Source organism: Pinus tabuliformis, chromosome 5_2 (genome assembly GCF_031772625.1).
Source record: "Pinus tabuliformis cultivar Carrire ecotype Pingquan chromosome 5_2, CPIR1, whole genome shotgun sequence".
NCBI classification, from domain to species: Eukaryota; Viridiplantae; Streptophyta; class Pinopsida; order Pinales; family Pinaceae; genus Pinus; species Pinus tabuliformis.
In genome coordinates this window covers 819,417,851-819,433,086 of record NC_142306.1, presented here as the reverse complement: position 1 = coordinate 819,433,086, position 15,236 = coordinate 819,417,851, and the positions used below count along the sequence as shown (strand labels likewise).

At 38.2% G+C, this 15,236-nt stretch overlaps 1 pseudogene; it reads left to right on the top strand.

The window, feature by feature from the left end:
* Positions 1-2,992: 2,992 nt before the first annotated feature.
* Positions 2,993-4,914, top strand: LOC149161824 (lysine-specific demethylase JMJ27 pseudogene; annotated as a pseudogene).
* The last annotated feature ends 10,322 nt before the right edge of the window (positions 4,915-15,236 follow it).

Below are 15,236 nucleotides of genomic sequence, written 5' to 3'. Positions count from 1 at the left end.
CTGTTATGAATCACCTAGTCAAGTCTCAAGAGAGAGGCTCTTTTGTCTCATCACTATATCAATCCATGAAATGGTGGAGAGCCTAACAACCTTCTCTTTTAATCACTCAAGCTAGACCAAATTGATAAGTTGTATTCCTACCTAACCAAACATTTTCCATGTTTTTGCTTCCTCATAAAAAGATAGCAGTCTAGGGGTTATCCTGATGCAAAATGTACCTCTCGACAGACTATGTTAACACCTTGTTTTAGGAGATTAACCCACTAGCCTTTGTTCTATAGTACAAATAAAATCGGTCACACTTTCATATTTTATTTGGATTTTATTTTAACCCATATGTAGTAGCATTGTGCTGACCAATACATTGGCTTTAAAAAGTAATGCAGTTCTAATAGTCAATATTGACATGGTTGGTCAATCTTTTTCTATGGAATAGATTTATGATGACAGGAAAATTATAGAAGTACCGACAGTCATAGGAAATGAATTTGCAGAGAGACTGGGAAGACCAAATCAAGTTCCCACATCCATTGGCCTGTTGAAAACATCCCAACATGAGGACTCAGATACATATCTTGGAAAGGAATCTTCAAATGGAACCCGATCCAAAGAAAATAGACAAACGTAAAAGAAATCGATCAAGACCCAAGAACAGATACAAAAACTCATTATGGATACTGATATATATTGGGATAATGTGGTAAAGATGAAGCATAAGGTATTGGTGGACCACTGGGAACACATTAGGATGTCTAGTGGACAAATGAAAGAATGGGTGCAGAATGTTGGTTCTGTATTGTTGGAAATAGACCGAAGGTAAGCATGCTCCTCAATAGTTGGTTTGGATTCCACTTCATGACAGTGGAAGATGCAGATAGGATTGGCTCAATCTCATGCGTGAAAGGTAGGGGATTTTTATGCTTGTCGAATTAGACGGTCAGATTTAATCCTATTAAAGAAGATCCCCAGTGAAAATACATATGGGTTAAACTCCCTGGCCTTCCTTTGAAACTATGGACCAAGAAGGAAATCATGGAAATTGCCAACAAGATAGGAAAATTCTATTATGTCGATGAAGGGTGTGCTGGCCTTCTAGAAAAATGAGTAGCATGGTTTTTCATTGAACCAGATTCCATAGAAGGTCTCCCGGCTACCCTTGATATCTATTAGAGTACACAATCTATCATAAAACGAGTGGATTACTGGGGAACCCCTTTTTAGATGTTTGGGATGCCATAATACCATACATCTAATAGCGAAATTCCTACATAGACTTGGTTGGGATGACATCAAAATGTATGGTAAGGCTATAGGCATAAATCAAAATCATACTTTTCCCAAGAAAGAACATGCCCCTTGGGAGCTGCCAAATGAAGTGTAGGTGCCTATGCTAGAATAAGTTCCTATAAACAATAGTAGTAGAAGGGATAACAATATGTCGACTCCAGGAACTAATACTCAAGAAATAGATTCCCAAGATAGGCCATATGGACGGGGAAACTCGGCGAATAATGAAGATAAAAATTTCACTCCGGAGGTTGGCCAATTCGATATATTACAAAAGGAAATGAACCCAGTTGACATCCAAAATTGAGGCCTTATGCAACATATCCTTCTCAACATGATAATATACAAGCAAATACTTCCCCTGTCTTAATTGATGTTGATGTGGAAAATCTAAAAATGGATGAATCACTGGCCTCGAATCGTGTCAGTTAAGAAGACCTTTTTCAGGAGACAAAGTCTTTTTAATAATATGGATTTCCCTAGAAATGGATCAACTAAGAAGAAAAAGGATACTAAATACAAAAATATATCCTCATGTAATGGAGTTGGGTCAGAGCTCAACACTTACTTTTCTGAAACCAATGAAGCAACTCTCTATCCAAACATTGATCTAGGAACTTCTTATTACTAATACGAGGAAACAAAGACCTCATATTCACGGGTCCTTATAGAAGACTATCCCGTAGCAACCCAATCTAATTGAGGATCATGTCATTAAATATCAGAAGTTTTGGATCACTACAGTCTTGTCGAACACTGCATAATATAATTCAAACCAGAAAGCCTGCTTTGGTGTTGTTACAGAAAACAATGGTAGATAGGGACAAAGCTCAGAATATCCTCTTGATTTTATGCCCAAATTGGGCGGTCTACACAACCAATCCACTAAGGAATTCTGGAGGTCTTTCCACTATATGGAATCCCAAAATTTTCTCCCTTTTGGCTTACAAATCCTTCATTGGCATCATTTTATCGGGATATTGTCGGGGTTATTTGACAAGATTTCATATCCTTAATCTATATGCTCCATATGAAAATAGAAAATAATTCTGGAAGGTGGTAAAAATTCTATTGTAATTGTTTTTAATACTGCAACAAATGAAGTTTTGTCACATCCACTTTGCTTCTAGCCATCATCATTCATACCATGTCCAAGCAAGTTGAAGCAACTTATTCATTCTATATCAGCAATATACAGATAGGAAGTGTTTTAGACTACACTCTTGCTTTCATGAGTGTAGCCTTGGACATGGTGCATGATAAATGGGATCCAACTCTAAAGAAAGGTTTCATCGACATTACTTCCTCAAGAGATTTCTATTGGATTTATAGCAGCCTTCAATTTGTATTTTGTGGAGAGATGATTGAAGATTTAATAGGAAATCAACAACGATTTGGTGATTTAGTAGCTTGGGGAGGTTGTACAATAATATACTTGCTTTGTCAACAACTTCACTTTGACCTATTTGACTTTGTGTATACAAATATTAATGCTGTAGAAGTGGATAATGTAGTAATAACATATTTGACATCAAGAGAAACATCAAAACCAACGAATTATGGGTAGGATCTGGAAAATGCAAAGACGTCGAGAACATTGAACGATCACGTCTTCTCAATGCTAAAAGCACATTCTTCCGCTAAAGATAGAATTGATGTGCAATCAAGCAAATTGATGTCACACATATATTCTTGGATGTCTGTTATGGAATACAATAATAAGGCATTAGGTGAACCAACAATAAAGCCGGAGATTCCTAAAGCCAAACTTAATGCAGATGAGCATCTGTTCTGTGACAACTGCAAGACATCAATTGTTGATTACCATCGGAAATGCCTATATTGTTCATATGATCTTTGTCTCAGTTGTTGTCGGGGGCTTCGAGAAGGTTGTCAACCAGGTGGTGGTAAAGCAGAATTGGCCCAACAGCAGTCTACAGATAGAGGTTATTCTAGAGAGGGATGACCAAGAAATAAGCAAACAAAGGTGTCGGGCGGAAGATCAGGTTGGGAGCTTCACTCCCAGATTACTAGCAATAGCACTGTAGACCCTACAGACAGATTACCAGATTGGAAGGCTAATAGTGATGGTAGCATTCCATGCCGAATATGGTGGCTGTGGTTGTCATTTATTAGAATTAAAACGCATTTATAGAATGAATATGATTGCAAAACTTGACAAAGAGGCAGAGGAAATGGCCAGCAGCTGCAAAGTCGCAGAGGGCTTGAAAATTTCTCACTCCTGTACCTCATGCTTCAAGTCTGGTTCTTATGGGAAAAATGGATATTCTGAAAGGAATTTACGCCAAGCAGCTCATAGGAAGGACAACAGTGACAATTATTTGTACTGTCCAACTGTACAGGATACTAAAGAAGAAGGCCTTGAGCATTTCCAGAAACACTGGATTAGAGGTCAACCGGTCATTGTGCAGAATGTTCTTGAAGGCACTTCCAGTCTGAGCTGGGACCCATTGGTCATGTTGCGGCCTGTTCGAGAGACTATGAATGGCAAGTTTAATGAGGAGACAAAGATAAAGGCCATTGATCGCTTAAATTGGTGTGAAATTGAAATCAGCGTCAACCAATTTTTCAAAGGGTACGCAGATGGTCAAATGCATAAAAATGGTTGGCCTTTGATGTTGAAGCTGAAGGATTGGCCACCATGAAATTTCTTTGAAGAACGTTTACCACGCCATAGAGTTGAATTCATTAATGCATTGCCCTTTCATGAGTACACGCCTTCTTAATCTGGCAGCAAAGCTTCCTGATAATTGCTTAAAGCCTGATATAGGACCCAGAAATTACATTGCTTATGGGACAAGTGAAGAACTTGGCCGAGGTGATTCTGTTACTAAGCTGCACTGTGATATGTATGATGTGGTAAATGTATTGACTCATACAGCTGAAGTCAAGTTCCCAGGGTGGCAGCAACTTAAGATAGATAAAATTCAAAGATCATTAAGAGCATCAGACTCGGAAGAACTTTATGAAGACTCAGATAGGATTGGAAATTCCTTTGGTGAAGAAGAGAGAGGAAAAACAACTAAAATTGAGGCATCATCATTTGATGTTTCTGTGTCTCAAAGCAACAGAAAAGTTTCTTCAAGTCAAACTATTGATGAATGCCTTAATGATAATGACATTGAATCTAGTTTGAGGGCAAAGTCTCTTGATTATATGGAAGAGCAAAATTGGGATATAGATGGAGCAAAATATGATGGTTCAGAAAAGTGGAAAGCTCATAGTAGTGAACAAAAGGATCTTGGTACAATACCAACAAAGGTGGAAGGAAGGATTGCCAATAGAGAGAATAGTTTAGATGTCACACATGGTGGGGCTCTTTGGGACATTTTCCGGAGAGAGGACATACCAAAGTTACAGGATTATTTATTAAAGCACACTGTCAAGACTTCAGACATAGCAGAAATGTATCGTTGATTCGGTTTCCACCCCCCATTCATGATCAAACTTTTTTACTTGAATGAAGGTCATAAAAAGAAATTGAAAGAGGAATACCAAGTAGAGCCATGGACATTTGAACAACACCTTGGTGAGGCAGTTTTTATTCCAGCTGGATGTCCTCATCAAGTTAGAAACTTGAAGGGTTACCTGGACATGTTACTATGAAATTATTAAAAACTTTCAGATGGCTACGGCTTGATAGTCAACAATGAGAAATCTGCAATTTATCACAATGAAAAAAATCAAGAAGCTATAGAATGGTTATCAAGAACTATTTGGAATCAAAGCGCAACCTATCAGTTGTGGTATGAAGTATTTGGGTTTCCAGATCAAAGCAAATGGCTACACAAAATCCGATTGGAGTTGGATCCTTGACAGATTCCACAGAAGGATATCAGCATGGAAATTCAAGTGTCTAACACTGGTAGGAAGAGTAGTTCTTGTACAATCAGTTTTGAACCAGCTCACGGTCTGCTAGGCTCATTTATTTGCTATTCATGTAAGCATTATTAAAAGCTTGAATAGACTGTCTGCCAATTTCATGTGGGAGGCCAAGCAGACAAGAGGAAGTTTCATCTCACAAAATTAGCCAGCATCTCTTTGCCAAAGAACATGGGCGGTTGGGGCTTACTTGATATGCAATCTTTTGGAAGGGCCCTTTTATGCAAATCTTTGTGGAGAGTTGTTCATGGTGTTGGTCCATGGTGTAACATGATTCAGGCGAAATATTTAAAAAGGAAGGATTTTATTTTCTGGTACAGAAAAGGAATGATCGGGGTGCCATATGGATCATCTATTTGGAATAGCCTCCGCAAGATTGAATCTTATTTTCTGAAGAATCATATCTGGCATTTTCAAAATGGTAGCAAGATTCTTATTGGCAAAGATCATTTTAAGGGAAGTAGCGGGGTGTCTAAAATTCCTGAATCTCTTTTGAATTTCTTCCACAGAAGGGGATATTTCTATTGGGATAGTCTGATTGATGAATGGCAGGGGCCTATTCCACTATGGAAAAGCGCAGACACACTTCAGATGCCTCACTCGATAGCAAATCAGTGGGATCTCATAAGGGTGAGTCTTAGGAATTGTGGAATATTTCGCAATGTGGAATCTGACTTTTTGATATGGAGCCACTCAAAGGAGATGAATAATATAAGGGTCAAAGAAGTATATCAGCACATCTTGCAATCAAAACGATCCCCGATCAATTCGATATTTCCTCACATTTACTGGAAGGATGGCTGTCCATCGAAAATGATACACTTCGCGTGGCTCACATTTCATAATAAGATTTTAACCTGGGAGAATTTTGAGGAAGCGCGGATGGATCGGTCCAGGCATATGTCCTCTGTGCAGATCTGAAGGGGAAAATAATGATCACCTGTTCATAAGATGCTATCGTTCTCAGCAAATTTGGCAGTTTCTGGAGAACAGTTATGGAATTAAACTCAAGGCACATGCTTCAATAATGGATATGCTCCTCTGGTGCAGTGTACAGAAGTTAAATTGGCGAAGGATAATAATCTCTACCCTGTGGCACATCTGGAAATGGCGGAACTACATCATTTTTAACGATTCAAAAATGGCTAGCTCAGAAATCTTTGTTAAAATCGTTGCTACTTATGAAGCCCTTCCACAGAAAGCTATTATCCAAAGAAGGGGCGAATCCACTGAACAATCTTTGGAAATCTCTCCCTTCCCAAAGGCGTATTTCGACGGTGCGGAACAGCAAGGCACATGTGGCTGGGCATCCTGATCATGGTAGATGAAAGCACTCAGTTCTCCATTCACTGGAACTGGGGGAGTGGTTCTAATAGTAAAGCGGAGGCCATGGCTCTCGCAGGGTTATTAAAATTTTTCCTCTTCCTTAATCTACAGCATGTTTCCATTTTTGGGGATTCGAAGGTTATGGTCGACTACATCTCTGGTAAGATCCATATTACAGTTCCACATTTGATTGGCTGGATGGGGAGGATCAATTTTTTCTGGGATTCCATGGTTGGTAGTTCTATCCACCATATTTGCAGAGAAAAAAATTATCTGGCAGATTCACTGTCTAAAACAGGTCTACAGGATGCTACTGGTTTTTGGTTTTTGCAGGTTCTATCTGAGGGAGTAAGCTATCATATCCAAGAGTTTATTTTGCTGAACTTCTAGTTTCATTTCTGTTTTCTTCACAAGTTTCCATGGACGGGTCTCTGATCTTTATGTGGCTGTTTCTTTTATCATCTTGTTTATGGATGGTGTACATGATGTTTCTGTACATCCATATGTTTCCTGTTTCTCTATGTGATCCTGTTTTGTTTTGGAGATCTCCCAGAACACTATGTTTCAGTCAAATTTTCCTTAGCTATTCACTGGAATTCTCCCATGGTGATTTCATCTGGTTTTCTCTGCAAATGGGAGTGTATATGATGTAAATTTTGATCTTTATATCCCTCATATAATAATATTCAGCTTTTTCATTCTGAAAAGGTTAAGCATAGCACATCAAGCCCAATCATGTCACTTTCTTGGTGCTTTTTCTGCCTGTAGCCATTCAGGTTTACTTGATAAGAACTGACATTATTTTCAATGCATAAGTCAATATTATGGAATTTTCCCCAGAGCAATGCAATATGCCCTTGGTTAAACTTTACAGTCTAAGTGGGTGCATGAATGATGCATATGGTGTTATTGAAAATCTATCTTTCACAAGTATTTACAGTTCCTTGCTTTACGCCTGTAGAATGAATGGAAATATTGAGAAATCAGACATGGAGATGATGTAGGTAGAGTCCAAAATTTTGGTTTAGCCAGCTATCATTATATTGTTTTATATATTATTAATTCTAAGCCTGATGAAAATTGTAATGTTGCAACATATAATTAACCCTAGTATATCTTTCAGGTATGCAAGATGACATAAAGATAACTGTGACAATAGCTGGAATATTTAAGAACAATTGGCTGGCATTAGAAAGGAGAATATCGAATTCTAATGTTGGCATGAAAGATGATGCAAACAGAAAGCTAATCCTAAAGGTTACAATTGAAATAATATTGAGGAAATCACTCAAATTTTAGGACTGGGAAAATATTTTTGGGAACAAAGGCCAAATTCTATTACACTAAATGAAAAATGTCGTGGGAGGTTTTAAATAACATATTGAAGAATAAAATTGAAATCTAATGGTCGGATATTATGAGATTGAAAGCAAATTTTCCCAAAAAAGGCCCTACTTCCCTCCATATTTAGATATAAAAAACTCCTTTGTTTTTTGAGACAGACAAATCCATAACTAAGTCTTTCTCTACAACAAATCCATAACCGTGTTGAAGGGAGAAGTCTCTACAACTGTCTTATGAGGAGGACCTATACGCTGTCAAAAGAGGTTCTAACTTTGAGTTTTCTTCCAAGTCTGGGTACTTGTCTATGATTTATGGCACATATGCAAGCCTTGAAAGTTTGAGAATGCGCAAGAATAAACTCCTGGGATAAATACCCATTTGATTATAAGGACTTCCCTACATTGATGTGAAAGTGTCAGCAAGGAAATTTGCAGATATCTTAACACAGAAACAAGCAATCACATTCCATTAAAATGCACTTAACTTTACATATGCCCAAAATTAGAGGAAATAACTAAGCTGGAATTCGATCCAAGAAAATGCCCCATATTATCATCCTATGCTTATAATCTTATATGCTTACAAGGAAATGGTTTGGGTATGTGTTTAAAGTCTGTACAATCAAAAAGAAAGAATCTAAAGGTAGCCCCAACAATCTGAACAAACAACAAGATATCAGTTTACCAAGTCAATCTAATAATGTAGCACATATGGACTCATCTTGATATTGCTACCTTGAGTTTACTGGCTATTTCACTTGTCAAAGCGAAGGATAATCCCTTCGATTATGTGTATACAATGGGCCAATATCTTGAGCACTGAGGAATCAGATGAACGCAGCTGATTTTATCTCTCTAGAGGTAGCACTGGTGTATTCTAGCTGTGTAAGTGTCATTTAATGAAGTTGCAACTTTTTACATATTACAAAAATACGTGAATAAATGGCAAGATCATAAACAACCACACAAACGGCAATTGTTTTCCATTGAGAAGAATCTATATACCCCTCTCAATGTCCTGCAAGGCAAGGACATGGATTGAAAAAAATATATATACTCTTCTCAAAATATTCCTAGTTCTCCAAGTTGCAACCGAGCCTCAAGAACTTAACAGTTGTGAAGCATTGAAACCCATATTCTTGTATTCTGGTTTTCGTCATATGATTAAGAAAATAAAAAACTATACAAATAGATGTATCATATTGATAAAATCGGTATACCCCTATCAAGGTTTTGCAATGCAAGATCGGCTAGATTCACCCAGTTTTGGGTTGCGGTGTAGATATCCGTATACTGCTCAGCCACGACCAGTATTTTTTCCTTCATCGTTGTCTTAGAAAGTGCAGAAGTGCCAAGAACAAAGTTTTTATGATTTTTTGGAAGGTCAATAGTCACGGGTGTTTTAATATAATTTTAACCTTGAGATGACAGGTTATGACGAAATCTGCAACGACTGGGAATCTGGTAGGGTATACATCGGGATGTAATGATTCTCGCTAGAGTGGGACGAAGTTGCTATGGTCCCTGTTGCTTCTACTTTCCTCGTTCTGCTATGATATCGCTTGTTGTGCGTCTTTTCTACTTTCTTTGTTCTGCTATGGTCCCTGTCTCTTCTACTTCCGTCTCTGCAATTCAAGTGTCTGTGTGTGATCGCAAATCTTCCCCATCCGTAGACGAAATGGCTAACCTTCACTCTACTCTCCACAAAAGAGATCTAATTTGTCAAGGTTTTTTACCCAAAGGATCCGTCACCCCTAATGATTCATAAGATATGCCCTAAGCATAATCATAACTTTACAAAAAACTGAGAGCGGAGGGTCCCCTTCTTAATCTCCACCAAAATCGGCACTAGCGTACATGTGCCCCCTCTTGATCAATCATCTCCTCAAACCTTCGATTTGATGTGCAAACAAAAAAAGTAATTTAGGGGAAGTGGAGATGCCTTTGAATTCATCTGCCCATTTTCAGTTATGATGGGCATGTGAGCAATGTCAAAGATGATTGCAGGGCAAAAATTGATCAGGGAAAACTCTTTGATAACCAAAGAAAGTGGGATGGTACGCCTCGACAGAGAAATGCCCTCCAAATACTAATACTAATGAAAACTGTTGTGCCCTCCATACAATGGAAAAATGATTCAAAAGAAATTATTTTCGAGTTGAAGAGGTGACCCCAGGAACAACTTTTGTGCCCTCCATACAATCAAAAACCCCAGGAACAATTGTTGCGCCCTCCATACAATCGAAAAATGATTCAAAAGAAATAATTTTCGAGTTGAGGAGGTGACCCCAGGAACAACTAAGGAGGTGCGTGAAGTGGATATAGAGGAGGCTACAGAGGAGGCAGGAATGGCACTAGAGAGGATCCAGAAGCTAAAACATACATGAAAATTTTGCCTGCAGTTTATACACCCTATCTTCAAGGAGCTATTTTTTAAGAAAACAAAGAGAAAGCTAAAACACATACCTATTTTAGGCAAAAACTATGGAAGATCGGCCTCACAGAAAAAATAGCAGTAAATGCAGAGCTGGTAAACCTGTCTTGGCTATTGCTCCTCAAAGCACACTGATCTGTCTGCTCAAAAGTTTCCCAAATCGTTGAATACCAGATAACTTGCCAAATATCATATAATAATATAAGGTAGCTGGTTTAGAAAATAAGCTTTCCCACTGGGCGTGAACCGTGACAGCGACACTTTAATCAATCGTTGGAAGAGACTGTTCACGGCCATGGGACTTCGAGCCAAGGAGATAAGAACAAACAATTCGAGCCGAACCAAGCCCAGCCAAGGAGGTAGCCGAAATTTTAAATTTTCCCACAAAATTTTAAATTTTCTCACAGAAATGTTTGAAAAGTCTACTTCATAATATTTTTTTAAAGGTTCATTTGCCAGCAGTTCTACTAATTGAATTTTTCCCCACAAAATTTGAATTTTCTCACAAATTGTTTGAAAAGTCTTCATCGTAATAATTTTTTAAATGTTCATTTGCCAGTCGTGCTATTAATTTGCGCATTTATTTAATTAATACAAACCATATAATATTAACTAACCTTTGCATCTTATAAATTATATAAACACACATTTGCATTCTATAAACCATTCACCTTAGAAGCACCGGGAAGTGGTTTTGTACAATGTGCATAATTTATATTGTTGCTAAACCTTAAAAACCATTCATAGGCCCTAGGATGATAATGGTGTTCTTCTTAGATGATGTCCAAGGCCCCAAACAAAGTCATCTTTGTTGGGCAAATCCTCACATTAACACCCATACAACATTTATATACCTATGGTTAATAATGCTGGCAAATAGTGCTCCTCATCACCTAATTGTGCAAAAAGCCCCAACTAACCTAGTTTTAGGTTAGATGTCCTCGATATTAACATATTTATCCTACATTATCCATTAGCTCATGGAGATAGAGGGTTCAAGGACTCTCACTTGATGGTTGGGGACTATAGTCCATTAAGAGTGTCAACCAAATGTCATAGGGACTAACTGTATTAAGGACACCTCAAGGTCAACAACACTAATGAAATGTATTAGTTGTTTGTACATCGACCTATCAAAATGTCACAATATTGGGTAGTACATTAGTAAGTAGGACACTAGTCGCCAACAAGAAACCTTGATAACGATAGAGTAATGATGTGATATGAGTGGATGTGGACCCAGGGATACCGCATGTCAATTGTGTGGCATTGATTTGACATGCTACAGTCTCTTTATGATGTGGCACCAATGTGAGTCAAGATGACATGGCATACGAATGTGGCATGTTGACATGGCAATGGAAGGTTGACTTGGCACGGTGTTGTATAGGTGGTAACCATATAGTGACAACGTGGATTTTGGGATTTTGGATGTTAAGATATCAACTAATTAGTATCAATGACACTCTCTAGCCTCTTCCTGAGGGCCGGGTGGCTTGATAGCTCGACCATTAGCCTTTCAAGATATTGGGTATTGAGAAATTAGGGCTTCAATCTACAAGCTCGTATGTATGTTAGGTGTCGAGTATTGAGACAGTAAGTATTATAGAGCATTAAGGAAAATCATGTGTTTCATGTGAATTTGGCAAGCTTAGAAGTCATGTTGCAAACTGCTACAAGTGTCCTTATTTTTCTACAAGAAACAGTTAATGTGAAGGTGAATATGCTAAACATGATATTGGATGGCAATGATGCTAAGGAGAAATTGGAAAATTGAAAAGTGCACCTTCCAAGATGTAAACTTCATTATTAAAGATTTGTAAAGGAGTAGCTGGTTAGATCTTTCATCTTACCTGAATCTATCATTAGCTTTCCACATTCCATTAATAACTCATTATGCTTTTTCCTGCCTCTTTTCTTTCCTGGAATTCTGGGAGCTAATCCCGATGTGTTTTTCATGGTTTTCACACCTTCGTTGCCCTGCCTTTCACTTTTTCCTTGTTTGTCCAGCCCTATAGCCTGAGTTTTCCATAGGAACAGTTTTCGTACCCTATTAAATTCTTCTGGCGGTAAAGAGTCTACCCCACTCATGGTCCCCTGTTTCAAGAATCCTTCCAGATCTAGGTGTTCCCTGTCAAAAATCTCCTGCAGTTCATGATCTTCCGTTTCCATCTCACTTTGGGTCATTTCTTGGTCCATCTCCGGTTCTGCATTGCTCATCATAGTCTCTTTTTGTTTGATACTATCATGTGTTTGAGTTGTGTCTTCCTCTTTCTCCTTTTCCCCTGGGCTTCCTTCCATTACCTGATCTATCTTTGTTATCTCTTCTTCTTCTTCCAGAACTTGGAACCTATTCAGATTAGTCTATGGTCCTTCTATCTGCTACTGCTGCTTTAGCCCCCTCTTGCCCCCTTTTCCTTTATGAACCACTTTGTGAAAGCCTTCAGTATCTTTCTTTGTGTTCGCCTTACTTTTGTTCTCTATTTTGCTAAGAGCATAGTTTTCTAATAGGTGCCCATGCTCATGGATTTTCAGCATCTGAAAGGAATATTTTCATAGTCAACTGTTTGCACCCATTCTTCATCCAAAACTTCTAAAATGACCTCATCTGGAAGAGCTCCAAAGAGATCCATCTCCACACATATTCTTGCGAAGGAAGTGTACTTACCCTTCTTGGTGGCTTCAGAAGTTTTGACAAAATGCCCTAACTTGTTTCCTATAGCAGATAACGATTATGTTTGCCAGTAATCAAGGGGTAATGAGTAGAGTCTTACCCAGACCGGGACAGAAGTGAATTTTCTCTCTCAGGGGCAAAGTTCATCATCCACAGTTGCATATAAAGCCCTGTTGCTGCATAGAAGTAGGGCCCTCCTTCAAACACTTTGTCTTTGTCCTCAATATTTGTGAAGACTATCGTAAAGAAACCCTTAGACCCAAGATGTAGGTCAATGCTTCCTTTTTGGTTTCTAGTTATATTTAATCCATGACTGTAAAGCTATTTTCTGTGGGCCATATTGCCATGAATTTACAATGATAGCATATGTCCTCATGTGGTCTCTATGCGCCTGCAGAGCAGGCTCATTTAAAACTACTCTAGGAGTGACCTCAGCTTTGGGTTTACATGGCCCTTTTTGTGCTTTGTTATTCACTCCTGTTCCTTGTCTTCTTGCTCATTTCCTTGTTGATGTTATTCTCCTTTGTCTTATTTGAATCTTGTTCCTCTACTATAATCCTTGTCCCCTCACCTAAAGGACCAATGGAACTCTCTAATGGTATTCTTTCCTCGACTAGCCACTGCCTGCCTATAGGATGGAGTGGAGCTCCCTTCCCTGCCCGTGCTTCCATGGAAACTCCTGCGAACTCTTGCAAACACTAATACTTCCCAGGAAATTCCACGCAATTTTCGACTAATCACTAAATTTAGAATGCATGGCAGATTAGTCTATTCTTTCCCAATTCTCAACATGCTACAAATCTAATAAATTTTATACTTAATATTAATTTAAAATTTAAATATAATCCTAGTGTATTATGTATGGCATAAGAAAATAATATGAAGTGTTATCAACCAATTTCCCTTCCTTATATTTATTTGTAGTCATCATTATGTTTTTTACCCTTTTCATATATTGGGCCCTTCATTTGAGCTTGTTGGAGCACGAACATTGGTTCAACACTAGGAATATGCCACCTCCATTCATTCTTAGTGTATTGTTTGGCTTTGAGAGCGTCAAATTAGTCTTTTCTAACCAACATCCATACTTAGTGTATTGTTTGGCATTCAAAGCAACAGATTAGTCATTTCTAACCAACATCCATACTTAGTGTATTGTTTGGCATTCAAAGCATCAGATTAGTCATTTCTAACCAACATCCATATATTTTTTCTAGAATATTTCATTCCCTAGAATTTTTTGGTATTTTTCTCAAAAATTAATATAGAAAAAGTTCTCACATCACACAACAAACCAAAAGGATACAAAACAACACACACACTTCTATCTACAAGGTACAATCACAACTCAATCAAAACAATCATGTCAATGTGTGCCTATTTTGGACACAAGAAAAGGATTCTCGTACATGAACTCAAGAGGAGTTGAGGAACCATAATGTGTGACATGATGGGGCCATGCCATACAAACTTTAACTATGAGACTCCTAAAGATTGATGATAACAAGGAAAACCTAGAAACATAGTGTTATTAGGAATAACTAGAGGACATAAAAAGTGAGTGGTCTTGTGACCACTGTGGCTCCATGACAAGGACTATGAAGACATAAATGGGTGACAAGAAACTCACTGAAGGATGGATGTGTGTTTGGACAATTCACTGGAAGGTTCAACATTAGAAACCAAAAACGTTCACTTGGTCCAAGGGTGACACTTCCAAGGATGGCTGAGAAAAAGCCCCCTAGGTTAATTCGAGATTTAGTTTACCAATCTCTACTTTTTCCCCATTTGGGGAGACTAGAGGTATCAAGACGCATAATCTCCCTAGGATTGTCAATAGGTGAATCCATGACCTCCATGATGAATTTTTCCATAGGAAATTTGTCATTAGGGAGTCATGTTCAATAGGCAAGTGACAACCCATGTGGTAAAAATGACCTAGTCATAATCCAAGGGATCTACCCCTCTAATAGTAGTCAATAAGGATATGCGCTACATGAGGCAGGACTGAAAATCCTCTAAGGAAGACATGACACATGATGCTTCGACTAACTCTTCAATAATACTATAATTTTGGAAGCCTGCGCATCGGGATTGTTTGTTAAACTTTTGGAATACACTATTAGGTGGGTGATATAGCAGTTCCATAGGCTTATCTGATCTGAGAGATCTAGTGGAAGCGAAAGGGGTGGTCAAGTCCTTAGAAGTAGAACTTGACTCAGAGGGTCATATGATTTTTCTCTCGTGGTAAGAATAAATGTGAGAATTA